We start from the raw sequence: 23511 nt of genomic DNA, 5'->3' as shown, positions 1-23511 counted from the left end.
GCTTAATGTGATATTTGTGATGGGATAATGAAATAGTTGTTTGTTTATTGGTTTTAGAAAGAGGTATGATTATAGAAGAGTTTGGGGGCATTAGTATTACGAGCGAGAGGTGAATTTTGGACGTCGTAGATTTGCGAAGATTTGCAAGATGTTTTCATTATCAGAACGAAGTTAGAGGTTCGAAGGCGATAGATACGCTAGTTTAATAAGATGCAGTAGAATTGGGTGTAGTATTTTTGGTTCTAGTCGTTCCGGGAACCAAAGCTTTTGGGCTCCGGGGAAGTATGGTTGCAAGCTGAACTTAAAGGAATTGACGGAAGGGCACACAGGAGTGGAGCTGCGGTTAATTTGACTCAACAGGGAAATTACCAGGTCGACATAAGTGTGTAAGACAGATTGATAGCTCTTTCTCGAATCTATGGGTGGTGGTGCATGGCGTTCTTAGTTGTGAGTGATTTGTCTGGTTATTCCGATAAGACGAGACTCAATATATTAAATAGATATCTTCAGGATTATGGTGCTGAAGCTTATGTTGCCTTCATTTCATGGTGGCAGTAAAATGTTATTGTGTTTGAATGTGTTTATGTAAGTGGAGCCGTACTGTTGGTTTGTCCCATTATTAAGGGCACTAGCTTCTTAAATGGACAATTGCGTCTAGCAATAATGAGATTGAGCATAACAGGTCTGTGATGCCTTAGATGTCTGGGCTGCCGCGCGCTACAATGAAAGTATCAACGTGTATTTCCTAGACCGAGAGGTCCGGGTAAACCGCTGACATTTCATGCTTGGGATTGTGAACTGAAATGTTCACATGAACTTGGAATTCCCAGTAAGTGTGAGTCTTAACTGCATTGATTACGTCCTGCCTTTGTACACACCGCCGTCGCTACTACCGGATTGAATTATTTAGTGAGGTCTCCGGACGTGATCACTGTGACGCCTTGCGTGTTACGGTTGTTTCGCAAAGTTGACCGAACTTGATTATTTAGAGGAAGTAAAAGTCGTAACAAGGTTTCCGTAGGTGAACCTGCGGAAGGATCATTATTTGTATAATATCTTATCGTTAATAAATATTTGTTATAATACAAATAAATACAATTTACCAAAATAAAAATATTACAAATGATTCCAGGAATCAAAGTTAAAGTCAAAATAAAATGAAGATGGCTTTTATTTTATATGTGGGGCTTTGGCACCTCATAAAAGACTTTAACATTATTATGTTGCTGTGCGTATTTGTGGCAGTACTTACTACAACAACGGGTTTCCTATAAAAACAATTCTCGAAATGGAAATCGAAGAAACTAAACTAAATTCGAAAGTAGAAGTCGAATTAAATAAAAATAATTTTGAATGTGTGGTAATCAAAATAGTGTGTGTGTATTGGCATATATACGGTTGCGATTGTATTGTTCATCTATGTTATGAGCATAGTTGGTATGACACTAATATAATGTTTGTACTGTATCATAGGTTATGTTTTATATAATTTTGCAGTATGTGTCCCAATGAACATAAGATTATTATGATCATAATGCTTATATGAATAGACTTTGCACATTTATTTTAGGTATAATATTTTTGAGGATTGTATTGTATGGTGTATTTTTATTTTTTCAATAAACATTGATTATTAAATTGAATTATAATTAGCGGTGGATATGTCATGGGTGATGAGAGCAGAACTGTGAGTTCGTGTGATGCAGGACTGAATGAATTTTGAACGATATGAGTCATGTGTTATGTATTTAATTATTTTATGTGCTGCTTGGACTATTGGTTGAGGGTTGTAGACTTGTTTAGTTGTTTATAATTTTTTATAGCATATGGTATTATTGGATTTAATTGATTTTATTATATATTAAAAGAATGAAAACCTTATTCCATTTGATGTGAAACGAAGAATATTTTTTTTTATATTACTGAGAATGTTAGATAAAATTGAAATATTTTTATCTGAATTGTCTTTATTAATGATTGGAAGAAATTTGGTTTTGTTATTATTTTCGTTGGTTGTTAATGGATAAATGATTTGTTAAGATATTGGATATTTATACGATTTAATTGATTGTTTTATATTTATATTAAGAATTTATGGAAATAGTTATATATAAATCATATATGGATACCTGATTTAGCATATTATTGGGGAGGAAGAATAAGGTTTTTTAGTAGGGGAGCGAAGAAAAGTTAGATAGTCTTTGTTATATGGAATGTGAGATGAGTGTATGGGGTCATATTTAGTATGAGATTATGATTTAGTTCTTATGAGGCATTTCATAGGGGTGCAGGGTAAGTTATGATTGTAGATGATGTTTAAGAGTGTGTTGTTGATAGTGAGCATGTGGGTGGTATCATTAATATATAATGAGAGGATAGTACAGTGTGAGGGAAGTTGAAAGAATCTGATAGAGAGTTAACGTAGTGACTGTTAGGGTTAGCCGATGACTGAATATGTTTGGAATTCATCATTAATTGTAATATTTAATAATATTATTAGATATGTGCTTTTTTCATATAAGGAATTGTAATTATTAGCATATAATTTATCATAATATAATTATAGTTTTTCATTATTGCTTGCATTTTACAAGAATAAATGTTATTATTTGATAAGTGTGATAGATTTATATTATTAGAGGTTAATTTTTCGGAATTTATAATGGATAATTATATTGATTTTTGTGTTTATTATATGTTTGTATGATTAAATGCGAGATTCAGGATATTGGGACGTTTGAACGGACAAGGAGTTAAATATGTGAGTTTTGGGATGTAAACTAATAGGTATTAATTGACTATAATGGGATTAGTTTTTTAGCTATTTATAGTATTAAAATCGGGCGTTCTATATAGTTATGTATAATGTATTTATTTATTTATGCTTAATGGAAGTATTGAGCATTTGTGTGACGAAAGATGGTGACTATATTGATCAGGTTGAAGTAGGGGAACTGATGGAAGAGAAACAGTTTGAGTGCAAATCGATTGTCAGAATTGAGTATAGGGGGAAGACATGAACATTAGTAGTGGTTCTTCCGAAGTTTCCCTAGGATAGTGGTGCATTTTAATATTATAAATAATCTTATTGGTAAAGCGAATGATTAGAGGCTTAGGGTCGAAACGATCTTAACCTATTCTCAAACTTTAAATGGGTAGAACTTAATTTCTTGATATGAAGTTCAAGGTTATGATATAATGTGCCAGTGGCCACTTTTGGTAAGCAGAACTGGCGCTGTGGGATGAACAAACGTATGTTACGGTGCCCAAATTAACACTCATGCAGATACCATGAAGGCGTTGGTTGCTTAAACAGCAGGACGGTGATCATGGAAGTCGAAATCCGTAAGGAGTGTGTAACACTCACCTGCCGAAGCAACTAGCCCTTAAAATGGATGGCGCTTAAGTTGTATACCTATACATTACGCTAAAGTAGATGATTTATATTACTTGTGATATAAATTTTGAACTTTAGTGAGTAGGAAGGTAAATGGTATGCGTAGAAGTGTTTGGCGTAAGCCTGCATGGAGCTGCCATTGGTACAGATCTTGGTGGTAGTAGCAAATAATCGAATGAGACCTTGGAGGACTGAAGTGGAGAAGGGTTTCGTGTGAACAGTGGTTGATCACGAGTTAGTGGTCCTAAGTTCAAGGCGAAAGCCGAAATTTTTCAAGTAAACAAAATGCCTAACTATATAACAAAGCGAATATAATACACTTGAATAATTTTGAACGAAAGGGAATACGGTTCCATTCCGTAACCTGTTGAGTATCCGTTTGTTATTAAATATGGGCCTCGTGCTCATCCTGGCAACAGGAACGACCATAAAGAAGCCGTCGAGAGATATCGGAAGAGTTTTCTTTTCTGTTTTATAGCCGTACTACCATGGAAGTCTTTCGCAGAGAGATATGGTAGATGGGCTAGAAGAGCATGACATATACTGTTGTGTCGATATTTTCTCTCGGACCTTGAAAATTTATGGTGGGACACGCAATTCTCAACAGGCCGTACCAATATCCGCAGTGGTCTCCAAGGTGAGAGTCTCTAGTCGATAGAATAATGTAGGTAAGGGAAGTCGGCAAATTAGATCCGTAACTTCGGGATAAGGATTGGTCTGAGATTGAATAGTCGGGCTTGATTGGGACAATACATGGTTTATGTGCTCGTTCTGGGTAATAGAGTTTTAGCATTTATGTTAGTTATTGTTCCCGGATAGTTTAGTTACGTAGCCAATTGTGGAACTTTCTTGTAAAATTTTTAAGAATACTATTTGGGTTAAACCAATTAGTTTTATCAATTATAACGATTATCAATTAAATAATTCAGACTGGCACGGACTTGGGGATCCGACTGTCTAATTAAAACAAAGCATTGTGATGGCCTAGCGGGTGTTGACACAATGTGATTTCTGCCCAGTGCTCTGAATGTCAAAGTGAAGAAATTCAAGTAAGCGCGGGTCAACGGCGGGAGTAACTATGACTCTCTTAAGGTAGCCAAATGCCTGTCATCTAATTAGTGACGCGCATGAATGGATTAACGAGATTCCTACTGTCCCTATCTACTATCTAGCGAAACCACAGCCAAGGGAACGGGCTTGGAATAATTAGCGGGGAAAGAAGACCTTTTGAGCTTGACTCTAATCTGGCAGTGTAAGGAGACATAAGAGGTGTAGAATAAGTGGGAGATATTAGACCTCGGTTTGGTATCGTCAATGAAATACCACTACTCTTATTGTTTCTTACTTACTTGATTAAATGGAACGTGTATCATTTCCTAGCCATTATACGGATATATTTATTATATCTTATGGTATTGGGTTTTGATGCAGCTTCTTGATCAAAGTATCACGAGTTTGTTATATAATCGCAAACAATTCTTTAATAAAACGATGCATTTATGTATTTTTGATTTGAAAATTTGGTATAACTCCATTACTCAGGTATGATCCAATTCAAGGACATTGCCAGGTAGGGAGTTTGACTGGGGCGGTACATCTCAATAATAACGGAGGTGTCCCAAGGCCAGCTCAGTGCGGACAGAAACCACACATAGAGCAAAAGGGCAAATGCTGATTGATCTCGGTGTTCAGTACACACAGGGACAGCAAAAGCTCGGCCTATCGATCCTTTGGTTTAAAGAGTTTTAACAAAGGTGTCAGAAAGTTACCATAGGGATAATGGTTGTGGCGGCCAGCGTTCATAGCGGACGTCGCTTTTTGATCCTTCGATGTCGGTCTTCCTATCATTGTGAAGCAAAATTCACCAAGCGTTGGATTGTTCACCCATGCAAGGGAACGTGAGCTGGGTTTAGACCGTCGTGAGACAGGTTAGTTTTACCCTACTAATGACAAAACGTTGTTGCGACAGCATTCCTGCGTAGTACGAGAGGAACCGCAGGTAGGACCAATGGCACAATACTTGTTCGAGCGAACAGTGGTATGACGCTACGTCCGTTGGATTATGCCTGAACGCCTCTAAGGTCGTATCCGTGCTGGACTGCAATGATAAATAAGGGGCAATTTGCATTGTATGGCTTCTAAACCATTTAAAGTTTATAATTTATTTTATAAACGACAATGGATGTGATGCCAATGTAATTTGTAACATAGTAAATTAGGAGGATCTTCGATCACCTGATGCCGCGCTAGTTACATAAAAAGCATTATTTAATACAATGACAAAGCCTAGAATCAATTGTAAACGACTTTTGTAACAGGCAAGGTGTTGTAAGTGGTTGAGCAGCTGCCATACTGCGATCCACTGAAGCTTATCCTTTGCTTGATGATTCGATAAATAAATGATTTTTTCCTGTAGCCAAACACTCGTCATCAATTTAGTGACGCATATGATATTGTCCTATCATATAATTATTAAAGACTTTATGATTGTGTCAGTTGCCAACCCTCGTCATCATTTAGTGACGCATATGATATTGTCCCTATCATATAATTAATATAAAGACTTTAATGAATTGTGTCAAGTTGCCAAACACCTCGTCATCAATTTAGTGACGCATATGATATTGTCCTATCATATAATTTTTGATATAAGACTTTAAAGAATTGTATCAAGTTGCCAAACACCTCGTCATCAATTTAGTGACGCATATGATATTGTCCCTATCATATAATTAATATACAGACTTAATGAATTGTGTCAGTTGCCAACACCTCGTCATCATTTAGTGACGCATATGATATTGTCCTTACATATAATTTTTGATATATGATTTTAAAATTGTATCAAGTTGCCAAACACCTCGTCATCAATTTAGTGACGCATATGATATTGTCCTATCATATAATTATATAAGACTTTAATGGATTGTGTCAAGTTGCCAAACCCTCGTCATCAATTTAGTGAGCATATATATTGTCCTTATATATAATTTTTTGATATAAAGACTTTAAGAATTGTATCAAGTTGCCAAACACCTCGTCATCAATTTAGTGACGCATATGATATTGTCCCTATCATATAATTAATATACAGACTCTAATGATTGTGTCAAGTTGCCAAACACCTCGTCATCAATTTAGTGACGCATATGATATTGTCCTATCATATAATTTTTGATATAAAGACTTTAAGAATTGTTCAAGTTGCCAAACACCTCGTCATCATTTATGACGCATATGATATTGTCCTTTCATATAATTAATATAAAGACTTTAATGGATTGTGTCAAGTTGCCAAACACCTCGTCATCAACTACTATATTATGGTTGCGCCGACCTCTCATATTGTATTCTCTTATGTGTTCATAGGATTTTGACAATTATACGAGTAAATTAAATAATATACATATGAAAATGATTAATTATTATATGTATAAGGGAAAAATGATGAAATATTCCCATATTATCTTAGTATTATAGAGGAAAGACCGTTGCCGACCTCTGATATTGTTCAAACTTATGTATTTATATGATTTTGGCAATTATATGAGTAAATTAAAAATATACATATGAAAATGGTTAATTATTATATGTATATGGGAAAAAATGCTAAGATATTCCCATATTCTCTTAGTATTATAGAGAAAAGCCATTTAAGTGAGAGGGTATAGTAGTGTAAACGACCGGAATTACGACAGAGGGTTCAAAAACTACTATAGGTAGGCAGTGGTTGCCGACCTCTCATATTGTTCAAAACTTATGTATTCATATGATTTTGGCAATTGTATGAGTAAATTAAATAATATACATATGAAAATGATTAATTATTATATGTATAAGGGAAAAAATGCTGAAATATTCCCACATTCTCTTAGTATTATAGAGAAAATCCATTATAGTGAGAGGGTATAGTAGTGTAAACGACCGGAATTACGACAGAGGGTTCAAAAACTACTATAGGTAGGCAGTGGTTGCCGACCTCTCATATTGTTCAAAACTTATGTATTCATATGATTTTGGCAATTATATGATTAAATTAAATAATATACATATGAAAATGTTAATTATTATATGTATATGGGAAAAAATGCAGAGATATTCCCATATTCTCTTAGTATTATAGAGAAAAGCCATTTAAGTGAGAGGGTATAGTAGTGTAAACGACCGGAATTACGACAGAGGGTTCAAAAACTACTATAGGTAGGCAGTGGTTGCCGACCTCTCATATTGTTCAAAACTTATGTATTCATATGATTTTGGCAATTGTATGAGTAAATTAAATAATATACATACGAAAATGATTAATTATTATATGTATATGGGAAAAAATGCAGAGATATTCCCATATTCTCTTAGTATTATAGAGAAAAGCCATTTAAGTGAGAGGGTATAGTAGTGTAAACCACCGGAATTACGACAGAGGGTTCAAAAACTACTATAGGTAGGCAGTGGTTGCCGACCTCTCATATTGTTCAAACTTATGTATTCATATGATTTTGGCAATTGTATGAGTAAATTAAATAATATACATATGAAAATGATTAATTATTATATGTATAAGGGAAAAAATGCTGAAATATTCCCACATTCTCTTAGTATTATAGAGAAATCCATTATAGTGAGAGGGTATAGTAGTGTAAACGACCGGAATTACGACAGAGGGTTCAAAAACTACTATAGGTAGGCAGTGGTTGCCGACCTCTCATATTGTTCAAAACTTATGTATTCATATGATTTTGGCAATTATATGATTAAATTAAATAATATACATATGAAAATGGTTAATTATTATATGTATATGGGAAAAAATGCTGAGATATTCCCATATTCTCTTAGTATTATAGAGAAAAGCCATTTAAGTGAGAGGGTATAGTAGTGTAAACGACCGGAATTACGACAGAGGGTTCAAAAACTACTATAGGTAGGCAGTGGTTGCCGACCTCTCATATTGTTCAAAACTTATGTATTCATATGATTTTGGCAATTGTATGAGTAAATTAAATAATATACATATGAAAATGATTAATTATTATATGTATAAGGGAAAAAATGCTGAAATATTCCCACATTCTCTTAGTATTATAGAGAAAATCCATTATAGTGAGAGGGTATAGTAGTGTAAACGACCGGAATTACGACAGAGGGTTCAAAAACTACTATAGGTAGGCAGTGGTTGCCGACCTCTCATATTGTTCAAAACTTATGTATTCATATGATTTTGGCAATTATATGATTAAATTAAATAATATACATATGAAAATGGTTAATTATTATATGTATATGGGAAAAAATGCTGAGATATTCCCATATTCTCTTAGTATTATAGAGAAAAGCCATTATAGTGAGAGGGTATAGTAGTGTAAACGACCGGAATTACGACAGAGGGTTCAAAAACTACTATAGGTAGGCAGTGGTTGCCGACCTCTCATATTGTTCAAAACTTATGTATTCATATGAATTTGGCAATTATATGAGTAAATTAAATAATAAACATATAAAAATTAATATTTATTATATGTATAAAAAAAAAAATAATCATATTATATATGAATAATGGAAAAAAAATGAAATGTTCCTATAATCTCTTAATATATAAGAGAATAGACCGTATGTTGGGTGGCAAACGGAATTGAAAATACCCGCTTTGAGGACAGCGGGTTCAAAAACTACTATAGGTAGGCAGTGGTTGCCGACCTCCCGCATTATTCGAAATATTTATTTCGGATTATGTTTATATTGGTTACATAAAATAAAGTATATTATTATCCGTACAAATTTGTTTCTCAGTTCTATAGAACACGGGACTTGGCTCCGCGGATAATAGGAATATACGCTTTTTAGATAATATCGTTGAAACAAAAGTCAAGTTTCTATTATATATAGAATAACAAATCGTTTCCATATATTATCGTTAATTTTTGGAGGCAGGCAAATATTAATTTATTACCTGCCGTATAGTTGGATTATTATATCGTTACGGTATAATACAAATATGGATTCTTATGAAAGAAATATAAAATTATATATTAAATGTGGAAATATTATCATATGCGCTTGGTTTTATGTTATATATTACCAGAGAGATATATGAAAAGAGATAAATTTTAAATTTATCTTCAAAATGCAAATGATTTAACTTAATATTTATATTGGTTAAACAAAAATTGTACATGTGTGGATACAATAATTATGTATGTTGGAAATAAAATGATATTTTATAATGAAATATGTATATATAAAAAGATAAAATTATAGAAACATATATATTACAATAATTATATGAAATTCTTGTTATATTGGTAAAACAAGTATAAATTAAAAATGAAAATATGGATTACGAATGCTATATAAAAATGGCCGTAATCGAATAGATTTTTTACTTATATTTATATATTTAAAATTTTACCCAAAGGCGAAATATTGAATTTTATTCAATATAATAAAAATCATGGAATTATATAAAGTGAAAAATCTATATATCTATTATATTGCTTATTTCGATTCAAAAATATGAATGGAATATGAAGGAAAAACATTATTCTGGTTGATCCTGCCAGTAGTTATATGCTTGTCTCAAAGATTAAGCCATGCATGTCTAAGTACACACGAATTAAAAGTGAAACCGCAAAAGGCTCATTATATCAGTTATGGTTCCTTAGATCGTTAACAGTTACTTGGATAACTGTGGTAATTCTAGAGCTAATACATGCAATTAAAACATGAACCTTATGGGACATGTGCTTTTATTAGGCTAAAACCAAGCGATCGCAAGATCGTTATATTGGTTGAACTCTAGATAACATGCAGATCGTATGGTCTTGTACCGACGACAGATCTTTCAAATGTCTGCCCTATCAACTTTTGATGGTAGTATCTAGGACTACCATGGTTGCAACGGGTAACGGGGAATCAGGGTTCGATTCCGGAGAGGGAGCCTGAGAAACGGCTACCACATCTAAGGAAGGCAGCAGGCGCGTAAATTACCCACTCCCAGCTCGGGGAGGTAGTGACGAAAAATAACAATACAGGACTCATATCCGAGGCCCTGTAATTGGAATGAGTACACTTTAAATCCTTTAACAAGGACCAATTGGAGGGCAAGTCTGGTGCCAGCAGCCGCGGTAATTCCAGCTCCAATAGCGTATATTAAAGTTGTTGCGGTTAAAACGTTCGTAGTTGAACTTGTGCTTCATACGGGTAGTACAACTTACAATTGTGGTTAGTACTATACCTTTATGTATGTAAGCGTATTACCGGTGGAGTTCTTATATGTGATTAAATACTTGTATTTTTTCATATGTTCCTCCTATTTAAAAACCTGCACTAGTGCTCTTAAACGAGTGTTATTGTGGGCCGGTACTATTACTTTGAACAAATTAGAGTGCTTAAAGCAGGCTTCAAATGCCTGAATATTCTGTGCATGGGATAATGAAATAAGACCTCTGTTCTGCTTTCATTGGTTTTCAGATCAAGAGGTAATGATTAATAGAAGCAGTTTGGGGGCATTAGTATTACGACGCGAGAGGTGAAATTCTTGGACCGTCGTAAGACTAACTTAAGCGAAAGCATTTGCCAAAGATGTTTTCATTAATCAAGAACGAAAGTTAGAGGTTCGAAGGCGATCAGATACCGCCCTAGTTCTAACCATAAACGATGCCAGCTAGCAATTGGGTGTAGCTACTTTTATGGCTCTCTCAGTCGCTTCCCGGGAAACCAAAGCTTTTGGGCTCCGGGGGAAGTATGGTTGCAAAGCTGAAACTTAAAGGAATTGACGGAAGGGCACCACCAGGAGTGGAGCCTGCGGCTTAATTTGACTCAACACGGGAAAACTTACCAGGTCCGAACATAAGTGTGTAAGACAGATTGATAGCTCTTTCTCGAATCTATGGGTGGTGGTGCATGGCCGTTCTTAGTTCGTGGAGTGATTTGTCTGGTTAATTCCGATAACGAACGAGACTCAAATATATTAAATAGATATCTTCAGGATTATGGTGCTGAAGCTTATGTAGCCTTCATTCATGGTGGCAGTAAAATGTTTATTGTGTTTGAATGTGTTTATGTAAGTGGAGCCGTACCTGTTGGTTTGTCCCATTATAAGGACACTAGCTTCTTAAATGGACAAATTGCGTCTAGCAATAATGAGATTGAGCAATAACAGGTCTGTGATGCCCTTAGATGTCCTGGGCTGCACGCGCGCTACAATGAAAGTATCAACGTGTATTTCCTAGACCGAGAGGTCCGGGTAAACCGCTGAACCACTTTCATGCTTGGGATTGTGAACTGAAACTGTTCACATGAACTTGGAATTCCCAGTAAGTGTGAGTCATTAACTCGCATTGATTACGTCCCTGCCCTTTGTACACACCGCCCGTCGCTACTACCGATTGAATTATTTAGTGAGGTCTCCGGACGTGATCACTGTGACGCCTTGCGTGTTACGGTTGTTTCGCAAAAGTTGACCGAACTTGATTATTTAGAGGAAGTAAAAGTCGTAACAAGGTTTCCGTAGGTGAACCTGCGGAAGGATCATTATTGTATAATATCCTTATCGTTAATAAATATTTGTTATAATACAAATAAATACAATTTACCAAAATAAAAATATTACAAAATGATTCCACGGAATCAAAAGTTAAAGTCAAAATAAAATGAAGATGGCTTTTATTTTATATGTGGGGCTTGGCAACCTCATAAAAAGACTTTAACATTATTAATGTTGCTGTGCGTATTTGTGGCAGTACTTACTACAACAACGGCGTTTCCTATAAAAACAAATTCTCGAAAATGGAAATCGAAGAAACTAAACTAAATTCGAAAGTAGAAGTCGAATTAAAATAAAAATAATTTTGAATGTGTGGTAATCAAAATAAGTGTGTGTGTATATGGACCATAATATACACGCGTTGCGAATATGTATTGTTCATCTATGTTATGAGCATACGTTGGCTAATGCAACAACCTAAAATATACAATGTTTGTACCTGTCATCCATCAGGTTAATGTTTTATATAAATTTTGCAGTATGTGTCACCCAAAATAGCAAACCATAACCAGATTATTATGATACATAATGCTTATATGAAACTAAGACATTTCGCAACATTTATTTTAGGTATAAAAATAAATTTATTGAAGGAATTGATATATGCCAGTAAAATGGTGTATTTTTAATTTCTTTCAATAAAAACAATATTGACATTATATAAAATTGAATTATAAAACTCTAAGCGGTGGATCACTCGGCTCATGGGTCGATGAAGAACGCAGCAAACTGTGCGTCATCGTGTGAACTGCAGGACACATGAACATCGACATTTTGAACGCATATCGCAGTCCATGCTGTTATGTACTTTAATTAATTTTATAGTGCTGCTTGGACTACATATGGTTGAGGGTTGTAAGACTATGCTAATTAAGTTGTTTATAAATTTTTTATAAGCATATGGTATATTATTGGATTAAATAATGATTTTATTCATAATATTAAAAAGAAATGAAAAACATTATCTCACATTTGAATGTGAAAAACGAAGAGAAATATTTTCTTTTTCAATCAAATAATACTGAGAAATGTCTAGCATAAAAAATTGAAATATTTTTCATCTAGAATTGTCTCTTATTAATGATTCGGAAAAAGAAAAATCTTGGTTTTGTTATTATTCTTCGTTGGTTCGTTAAATGGATAAAAATGACTTTGCTTACAAGAACTATTGGAACTATTTATAACGAATTTAATTGATTGTTTTATCATTTATATATAAAGAATTTATGGCAAAATATAGTTATATATACAACCTCAACTCATATGGGACTACCCCTGAATTTAAGCATATTAATTAGGGGAGGAAAAGAAACTAACAAGGATTTTCTTAGTAGCGGCGAGCGAAAAGAAAACAGTTCAGCACTAAGTCACTTTGTCTATATGGCAAATGTGAGATGCAGTGTATGGAGCGTCAATATTCTAGTATGAGAAATTAATGATTTAAGTCCTTCTTAAATGAGGCCATTTACCCATAGAGGGTGCCAGGCCCGTATAACGTTAATGATTGCTAGATGATGTTTCCAAAGAGTCGTGTTGCTTGATAGTGCAGCACTAAGTGGGTGGTAAACTCCATCTAAAACTAAATATAACCATGAGACCGATAGTAAACAAGTACCGTGAGGGAAAGTTGAAAAGAACTCTGAATAGAGAGTTAAACAGTACGTGAAACTGCTTAGAGGTTAAGCCCGATGAACCTGAATATCCGTTATGGAAAATTCATCATTAAAATTGTAATATTTAAATAATATTATTAAGAATAATGTGCATTTTTTCCATATAAGGACATTGTAATCTATTAGCATATCCCAAATTTATCATAAAATATAACTTATAGTTTATTCCAATTAAATTGCTTGCATTTTAACACAGAATAAATGTTATTAATTTGATAAAGTGCTGATAGATTTATATTATTACAGAGCGTTAATTTTTCGGAATTATATAATGGCATAATTATCATTGATTTTTGTGTTTATTATATGCTCTTGTATGATTAACAATGCGAAAGATTCAGGATACCTTCGGGACCCGTCTTGAAACACGGACCAAGGAGTCTAACATATGTGCAAGTTATTGGGATGTAAACCTAATAGCGTAATTAACTTGACTAATAATGGGATTAGTTTTTTAGCTATTTATAGCTAATTAACACAATCCCGGGGCGTTCTATATAGTTATGTATAATGTATATTTATATTATTTATGCCTCTAACTGGAACGTACCTTGAGCATATATGCTGTGACCCGAAAGATGGTGAACTATACTTGATCAGGTTGAAGTCAGGGGAAACCCTGATGGAAGACCGAAACAGTTCTGACGTGCAAATCGATTGTCAGAATTGAGTATAGGGGCGAAAGACCAATCGAACCATCTAGTAGCTGGTTCCTTCCGAAGTTTCCCTCAGGATAGCTGGTGCATTTTAATATTATATAAAATAATCTTATCTGGTAAAGCGAATGATTAGAGGCCTTAGGGTCGAAACGATCTTAACCTATTCTCAAACTTTAAATGGGTAAGAACCTTAACTTTCTTGATATGAAGTTCAAGGTTATGATATAATGTGCCCAGTGGGCCACTTTTGGTAAGCAGAACTGGCGCTGTGGGATGAACCAAACGTAATGTTACGGTGCCCAAATTAACAACTCATGCAGATACCATGAAAGGCGTTGGTTGCTTAAAACAGCAGGACGGTGATCATGGAAGTCGAAATCCGCTAAGGAGTGTGTAACAACTCACCTGCCGAAGCAACTAGCCCTTAAAATGGATGGCGCTTAAGTTGTATACCTATACATTACCGCTAAAGTAGATGATTTATATTACTTGTGATATAAATTTTGAAACTTTAGTGAGTAGGAAGGTACAATGGTATGCGTAGAAGTGTTTGGCGTAAGCCTGCATGGAGCTGCCATTGGTACAGATCTTGGTGGTAGTAGCAAATAATCGAATGAGACCTTGGAGGACTGAAGTGGAGAAGGGTTTCGTGTGAACAGTGGTTGATCACGAGTTAGTCGGTCCTAAGTTCAAGGCGAAAGCCGAAAATTTTCAAGTAAAACAAAAATGCCTAACTATATAAACAAAGCGAATATAATACACTTGAATAATTTTGAACGAAAGGGAATACGGTTCCAATTCCGTAACCTGTTGAGTATCCGTTTGTTATTAAATATGGGCCTCGTGCTCATCCTGGCAACAGGAACGACCATAAAGAAGCCGTCGAGAGATATCGGAAGAGTTTTCTTTTCTGTTTTATAGCCGTACTACCATGGAAGTCTTTCGCAGAGAGATATGGTAGATGGGCTAGAAGAGCATGACATATACTGTTGTGTCGATATTTTCTCCTCGGACCTTGAAAATTTATGGTGGGGACACGCAAACTTCTCAACAGGCCGTACCAATATCCGCAGCTGGTCTCCAAGGTGAAGAGTCTCTAGTCGATAGAATAATGTAGGTAAGGGAAGTCGGCAAATTAGATCCGTAACTTCGGGATAAGGATTGGCTCTGAAGATTGAGATAGTCGGGCTTGATTGGGAAACAATAACATGGTTTATGTGCTCGTTCTGGGTAAATAGAGTTTCTAGCATTTATGTTAGTTACTTGTTCCCCGGATAGTTTAGTTACGTAGCCAATTGTGGAACTTTCTTGCTAAAATTTTTAAGAATACTATTTGGGTTAAACCAATTAGTTCTTATCAATTATAACGATTATCAATTAACAATCAATTCAGAACTGGCACGGACTTGGGGAATCCGACTGTCTAATTAAAACAAAGCATTGTGATGGCCCTAGCGGGTGTTGACACAATGTGATTTCTGCCCAGTGCTCTGAATGTCAAAGTGAAGAAATTCAAGTAAGCGCGGGTCAACGGCGGGAGTAACTATGACTCTCTTAAGGTAGCCAAATGCCTCGTCATCTAATTAGTGACGCGCATGAATGGATTAACGAGATTCCTACTGTCCCTATCTACTATCTAGCGAAACCACAGCCAAGGGAACGGGCTTGGAATAATTAGCGGGGAAGAAGACCCTTTTGAGCTTGACTCTAATCTGGCAGTGTAAGGAGACATAAGAGGTGTAGAATAAGTGGGAGATATTAGACCTCGGTTTGGTATCGTCAATGAAATACCACTACTCTTATTGTTTCCTTACTTACTTGATTAAATGGAACGTGTATCATTTCCTAGCCATTATACGGATATATTTATTATATCTTATGGTATTGGGGTTTTGATGCAAGCTTCTTGATCAAAGTATCACGAGTTTGTTATATAATCGCAAACAAATTCTTTAATAAAACGATGCATTTATGTATTTTTGATTTGAAAATTTGGTATAACTCCAATTACTCAGGTATGATCCAATTCAAGGACATTGCCAGGTAGGGAGTTTGACTGGGGCGGTACATCTCTCAAATAATAACGGAGGTGTCCCAAGGCCAGCTCAGTGCGGACAGAAACCACACATAGAGCAAAAGGGCAAATGCTGACTTGATCTCGGTGTTCAGTACACACAGGGACAGCAAAAGCTCGGCCTATCGATCCTTTTGGTTTAAAGAGTTTTTAACAAGAGGTGTCAGAAAAGTTACCATAGGGATAACTGGCTTGTGGCGGCCAAGCGTTCATAGCGACGTCGCTTTTTGATCCTTCGATGTCGGCTCTTCCTATCATTGTGAAGCAAAATTCACCAAGCGTTGGATTGTTCACCCATGCAAGGGAACGTGAGCTGGGTTTAGACCGTCGTGAGACAGGTTAGTTTTACCCTACTAATGACAAAACGTTGTTGCGACAGCATTCCTGCGTAGTACGAGAGGAACCGCAGGTACGGACCAATGGCACAATACTTGTTCGAGCGAACAGTGGTATGACGCTACGTCCGTTGGATTATGCCTGAACGCCTCTAAGGTCGTATCCGTGCTGGACTGCAATGATAAATAAGGGGCAATTTGCATTGTATGGCTTCTAAACCATTTAAAGTTTATAATTTATTTTATAAACGACAATGGATGTGATGCCAATGTAATTTGTAACATAGTAAATTAGGAGGATCTTCGATCACCTGATGCCGCGCTAGTTACATATAAAAGCATTATTTAATACAATGACAAAGCCTAGAATCAATTGTAAACGACTTTTGTAACAGGCAAGGTGTTGTAAGTGGTTGAGCAGCTGCCATACTGCGATCCACTGAAGCTTATCCTTTGCTTGATGATTCGATAAATAAATGATTTTTTCCTGTAGCCAACACCTCGTCATCAATTTAGTGACGCATATGATATTGTCCCTATCATATAATTAATATAAAGACTTTAATGGATTGTGTCAAGTTGCCAAACACCTCGTCATCAATTTAGTGACGCATATGATATTGTCCCTATCATATAATTAATATAAAGACTTTAATGAATTGTGTCAAGTTGCCAAACACCTCGTCATCAATTTAGTGACGCATATGATATTGTCCCTATCATATAATTTTTTGATATAAAGACTTTAAAGAATTGTATCAAGTTGCCAAACACCTCGTCATCAATTTAGTGACGCATATGATATTGTCCCTATCATATAATTAATATACAGACTTTAATGAATTGTGTCAAGTTGCCAAACACCTCGTCATCAATTTAGTGACGCATATGATATTGTCCTTATCATATAATTTTTTGATATAAAGACTTTAAAGAATTGAATCAAGTTGCCAAACACCTCGTCATCAATTTAGTGACGCATATGATATTGTCCCTATCATATAATTAATATAAAGACTTTAATGGATTGTGTCAAGTTGCCAACACCTCGTCATCAATTTAGTGACGCATATGATATTGTCCCTATCATATAATTAATATAAAGACTTTAATGAATTGTGTCAAGTTGCCAAACACCTCGTCATCAATTTAGTGACGCATATGATATTGTCCTTATCATATAATTTTTGATATAAAGACTTTAAAGAATTGTATCAAGTTGCCAAACACCTCGTCATCAATTTAGTGACGCATATGATATTGTCCCTATCATATAATTAATATAAAGACTTTAATGGATTGTGTCAAGTTGCCAAACACCTCGTCATCAATTTAGTGACGCATATGATATTGTCCTTATCATATAATTTTTGATATAAAGACTTTAAAGAATTGTATCAAGTTGCCAAACACCTCGTCATCAATTTAGTGACGCATATGATATTGTCCCTATCATATAATTAATATACAGACTTTAATGAATTGTGTCAAGTTGCCAAACACCTCGTCATCAATTTAGTGACGCATATGATATTGTCCTATCATATAATTTTTGATATATAGACTTTAAAGAATTGTATCAAGTTGCCAAACACCTCGTCATCAATTTAGTGACGCATATGAATATTGTCCCTATCATATAATTAATATAAAGACTTTAATGGATTGTGTCAAGTTGCCAAACACCTCGTCATCAATTTAGTGACGCATATGATATTGTCCTTATTATATAATTTTTGATATAAAGACTTTAAAGAATTGTATCAAGTTGCAAACACCTCGTCATCAATTTAGTGACGCATATGATATTGTCCCTATCATATAATTAATATACAGACTCTAATGAATTGTGTCAAGTTGCAAACACCTCGTCATCAATTTAGTGACGCATATGATATTGTCCCTATCATAATAATTTTTGATATAAAGACTTTAAAGAATTGGTATCAAGTTGCCAAACACCTCGTCATCAATTTAGTGACGCATATGATATTGTCCCTTTCATATAATTAATATAAAGACTTTAATGGATTGTGTCAAGTTGCCAACACCTCGTCATCAACTACTATATTATGGTTGCGCCGACCTCTCATATTGTATTCTCTTATGTGTTCATAGGATTTTGACAATTATACGAGTAAATTAAATAATATACATATGAAAATGATTAATTATTATATGTATAAGGGAAAAATGATGAAATATTCCCATATTATCTTAGTATTATAGAGGAAAGACCGTTGCCGACCTCTGATATTGTTCAAACTTATGTATTTATATGATTTTGGCAATTATATGAGTAAATTAAAAAATATACATATGAAAATGGTTAATTATTATATGTATATGGGAAAAAATGCTAGATATTCCCATATTCTCTTAGTATTATAGAGAAAAGCCATTTAAGTGAGAGGGTATAGTAGTGTAAACGACCGGAATTACGACAGAGGGTTCAAAAACTACTATAGGTAGGCAGTGGTTGCCGACCTCTCATATTGTTCAAAACTTATGTATTCATATGATTTTGGCAATTGTATGAGTAAATTAAATAATATACATATGAAAATGATTAATTATTATATGTATAAGGGAAAAAATGCTGAAATATTCCCACATTCTCTAGTATTATAGAGAAAATCCATTATAGTGAGAGGGTATAGTAGTGTAAACGACCGGAATTACGACAGAGGGTTCAAAAACTACTATAGGTAGGCAGTGGTTGCCGACCTCTCATATTGTTCAAAACTTATGTATTCATATGAATTTGGCATTATATGAGTAAATTAAATAATATACATATGAAAATGATTAATTATTATATGTATAGGGAAAAATGCTGAATATTCCCACATTCTCTTAGTATTATAGAGAAATCATTATAGTGAGAGGGTATAGTAGTGTAAACGACCGGAATTACGACAGAGGGTTCAAAACTACTATAGGTAGGCAGTGGTTGCCGACCTCTCATATTGTTCAAAACTTATGTATTCATATGATTTTGGCAATTATATGATTAAATTAATAATATACATATGAAAATGGTTAATTATTATATGTATATGGGAAAAAATGCAGAGATATTCCATATTCTCTTAGTATTATAGAGAAAAGCCATTTAAGTGAGAGGGTATAGTAGTGTAAACGACCGGAATTACGACAGAGGGTTCAAAAACTACTATAGGTAGGCAGTGGTTGCCGACCTCTCATATTGTTCAAACTTATGTATTCATATGATTTTGGCAATTGTATGAGTAAATTAAATAATATACATACGAAAATGATTAATTATTATATGTATATGGGAAAAAATGCAGAGATATTCCATATTCTCTTAGTATTATAGAGAAAAGCCATTTAAGTGAGAGGGTATAGTAGTGTAAACCACCGGAATTACGACAGAGGGTTCAAAACTACTATAGGTAGGCAGTGGGTTGCCGACCTCTCATATTGTTCAAACTTATGTATTCATATGATTTTGGCAATTGTATGAGTAAATTAAATAATATACATATGAAATGATTAATTATTATATGTATAAGGGAAAAAATGCTGAAATATTCCCCAATTCTCTTAGTATTATAGAGAAAATCATTATAGTGAGAGGGTATGTAGTGTAAACGACGGAATTACGACAGAGGGTTCAAAAACTACTATAGGTAGGCAGTGGTTGCCGACCTCTCATATTGTTCAAAACTTATGTATTCATATGATTTTGGCAATTATATGATTAAATTAAATAATATACATATGAAAATGGTTAATTTTATATGTATATGGGAAAAATGCTGAGATATTCCATATTCTCTTAGTATTATAGAGAAAAGCCATTTAAGTGAGAGGGTATAGTAGTGTAAACGACCGGAATTACGACAGAGGGTTCAAAAACTACTATAGTAGGCAGTGGTTCCGACCTCTCATATTGTTCAAAACTTATGTTTCATATGTTTTGGCAATTGTATAGTAAAATAAATATATACATATGAAAAGATTAATTATTATAGTATAAGGGAAAAAATGCTGAAATATTCCCACATTCTCTTAGTATTATAGAGAAAATCCATTATAGTGAGAGGGTATAGTAGTGTAAACGACCGGAATTACGACAGAGGGTTCAAAAACTACTATAGGTAGGCAGTGGTTGCCGACCTCTCATATTGTTCAAAACTTATGTATTCATATGATTTTGGCAATTATATGATTAAATTAAATAATATACATATGAAATGGTTAATTATTATATGTATATGGGAAAAAATGCTGAGATATTCCCATATTCTCTTAGTATTATAGAGAAAAGCCATTATAGTGAGAGGGTATAGTAGTGTAAACGACCGGAATTACGACAGAGGGTTCAAAACTACTATAGGTAGGCAGTGGTTGCCGACCTCTCATATTGTTCAAAACTTATGTATTCATATGAATTTGGCAATTATATGAGTAAATTAAATAATAAACATATAAAAATTAATATTTATTATATGTATAAAAAAAAAATAATCATATTATATATGAATAATGGAAAAAAAATGAAATGTTCCTATAATCTCTTAATATATAAAGAGAATAGACCGTATGTTGGGTGCAAACGGAATTGAAAATACCCGCTTTGAGGACAGCGGGTTCAAAAACTACTATAGGTAGGCAGTGGTTGCCGACCTCCCGCATTATTCGAAATATTTATTTCGGATTATGTTTATATTGGTTACATAAAATAAAGTATATTATTATCCGTACAAATTTGTTTCTCAGTTCTATAGAACACGGGACTTGGCTCCGCGGATAATAGGAATATACGCTTTTTAGATAATATCGTTGAAACAAAAGTCAAGTTTCTATTATATATAGAATAACAAATCGTTTCCATATATTATCGTTAATTTTTGGAGCAGGCAAATATTAATTTATTACTGCCGTATAGTTGGATTATTATATCGTACGGTATAATACAAATATGGATTCTTATGAAAGAAATATAAAATTATATATTAAATGTGGAAATATTATCATATGCGCTTGGTTTTATGTTATATATTACCAGAGAGATATATGAAAAGAGATAAATTTTAAATTTATCTTCAAATGCAATGATTTAACTTAATATTTATATTGGTTAAACAAAAATTGTACATGTGTGGATACAATAATTATGTATGTTGGAAATAAAATGATATTTTATAATGAAATATGTATATATAAAAAGATAAAATTATAGAAACATATATATTACAATAATTATATGAAATTCTTGTTATATTGGTAAAACAAGTATAAATTAAAATGAAATATGGATTACGAATGCTATATAAAAATGGCCGTATCGAATAGATTTTTTACTTATATTTATATATTTAAAATTTTACCCAAAGGCGAAATATTGAATTTTATTCAATATAATAAAAATCATGGAATTATATAAAGTGAAAAATCTATATATCTATTATATTGCTTATTTCGATTCAAAAAATATGAATGGAATATGAAGGAAAAACATTATTCTGGTTGATCCTGCCAGTAGTTATATGCTTGTCTCAAAGATTAAGCCATGCATGTCTAAGTACACACGAATTAAAAGTGAAACCGCAAAAGGCTCATTATATCAGTTATGGTTCCTTAGATCGTTAACAGTTACTTGGATAACTGTGGTAATTCTAGAGCTAATACATGCAATTAAAACATGAACCTTATGGGACATGTGCTTTTATTAGGCTAAAACCAAGCGATCGCAAGATCGTTATATTGGTTGAACTCTAGATAACATGCAGATCGTATGGTCTTGTACCGACGACAGATCTTTCAAATGTCTGCCCTATCAACTTTTGATGGTAGTATCTAGGACTACCATGGTTGCAACGGGTAACGGGGAATCAGGGTTCGATTCCGGAGAGGGAGCCTGAGAAACGGCTACCACATCTAAGGAAGGCAGCAGGCGCGTAAATTACCCACTCCCAGCTCGGGGAGGTAGTGACGAAAAATAACAATACAGGACTCATATCCGAGGCCCTGTAATTGGAATGAGTACACTTTAAATCCTTTAACAAGGACCAATTGGAGGGCAAGTCTGGTGCCAGCAGCCGCGGTAATTCCAGCTCCAATAGCGTATATTAAAGTTGTTGCGGTTAAAACGTTCGTAGTTGAACTTGTGCTTCATACGGGTAGTACAACTTACAATTGTGGTTAGTACTATACCTTTATGTATGTAAGCGTATTACCGGTGGAGTTCTTATATGTGATTAAATACTTGTATTTTTTCATATGTTCCTCCTATTTAAAAACCTGCACTAGTGCTCTTAAACGAGTGTTATTGGCCGGTACTATTACTTTGAACAAATTAGAGTGCTTAAAGCAGGCTTCAAATGCCTGAATATTCTGTGCATGGGATAATAAATAAGACCTCTGTTCTGCTTTCATTGGTTTTCAGATCAAGAGGTAATATGATTAATAAAGCAGTTTGGGGCGGCGATTAGTATTACGACGCGAGAGGTGAAATTCTTGACCGTCGTAAGGACTAACTTAAGCGAAAGCATTTGCCAAAGATGTTTTCATTAATCAAGAACGAAAGTTAGAGGTTCGAAGGCGATCAGATACCGCCCTAGTTCTAACCATAAACGATTGCAGCTAGCAATTGGGTGTAGCTACTTTTATGGCTCTCTCAGTCGCTTCCCGGAAACCAAACTTTTGGGCTCCGGGGAAGTATGTTGCAAAGCTGAAACTAAAGGAATTGACGAAGAAGGGCACCACCAGGATTGGAGCCTGCGGCTTAATTTGACTCAACACGGGAAAACTTACAGCCGAACATAAGTGTGTTAAGACAGTTGATAGCTCTTTCTCGAA

The 23511-nt window shown here is 34.3% G+C and overlaps 3 non-coding genes and 1 pseudogene across 3 annotated transcripts; all 4 read left to right on the top strand.

The window, feature by feature from the left end:
* Positions 1–2105: 2105 nt before the first annotated feature.
* LOC116803139 lies at positions 2106–5789 on the top strand (annotated as a pseudogene).
* Positions 5790–9934: 4145 nt separating this feature from the next.
* On the top strand, positions 9935–11929 carry LOC116803140. Its single transcript, XR_004363411.1, has one exon. It is a non-coding gene; the product is annotated as a small subunit ribosomal RNA (ribosomal RNA).
* Positions 11930–12616: 687 nt separating this feature from the next.
* On the top strand, positions 12617–12795 carry LOC116803138. The gene has a single exon (XR_004363409.1). It is a non-coding gene; the product is annotated as a 5.8S ribosomal RNA (ribosomal RNA).
* A 393-nt stretch (positions 12796–13188) lies between these two features.
* Positions 13189–17149, top strand: LOC116803141. Its single transcript, XR_004363412.1, has one exon. It is a non-coding gene; the product is annotated as a large subunit ribosomal RNA (ribosomal RNA).
* Positions 17150–23511: the final 6362 nt, after the last annotated feature.

This window comes from Drosophila sechellia, unplaced genomic scaffold (genome assembly GCF_004382195.2).
Source record: "Drosophila sechellia strain sech25 unplaced genomic scaffold, ASM438219v1 U_296, whole genome shotgun sequence".
NCBI lineage: Eukaryota > Metazoa > Arthropoda > Insecta > Diptera > Drosophilidae > Drosophila > Drosophila sechellia.
This window is presented reverse-complemented; position numbering and strand designations above follow the sequence as displayed.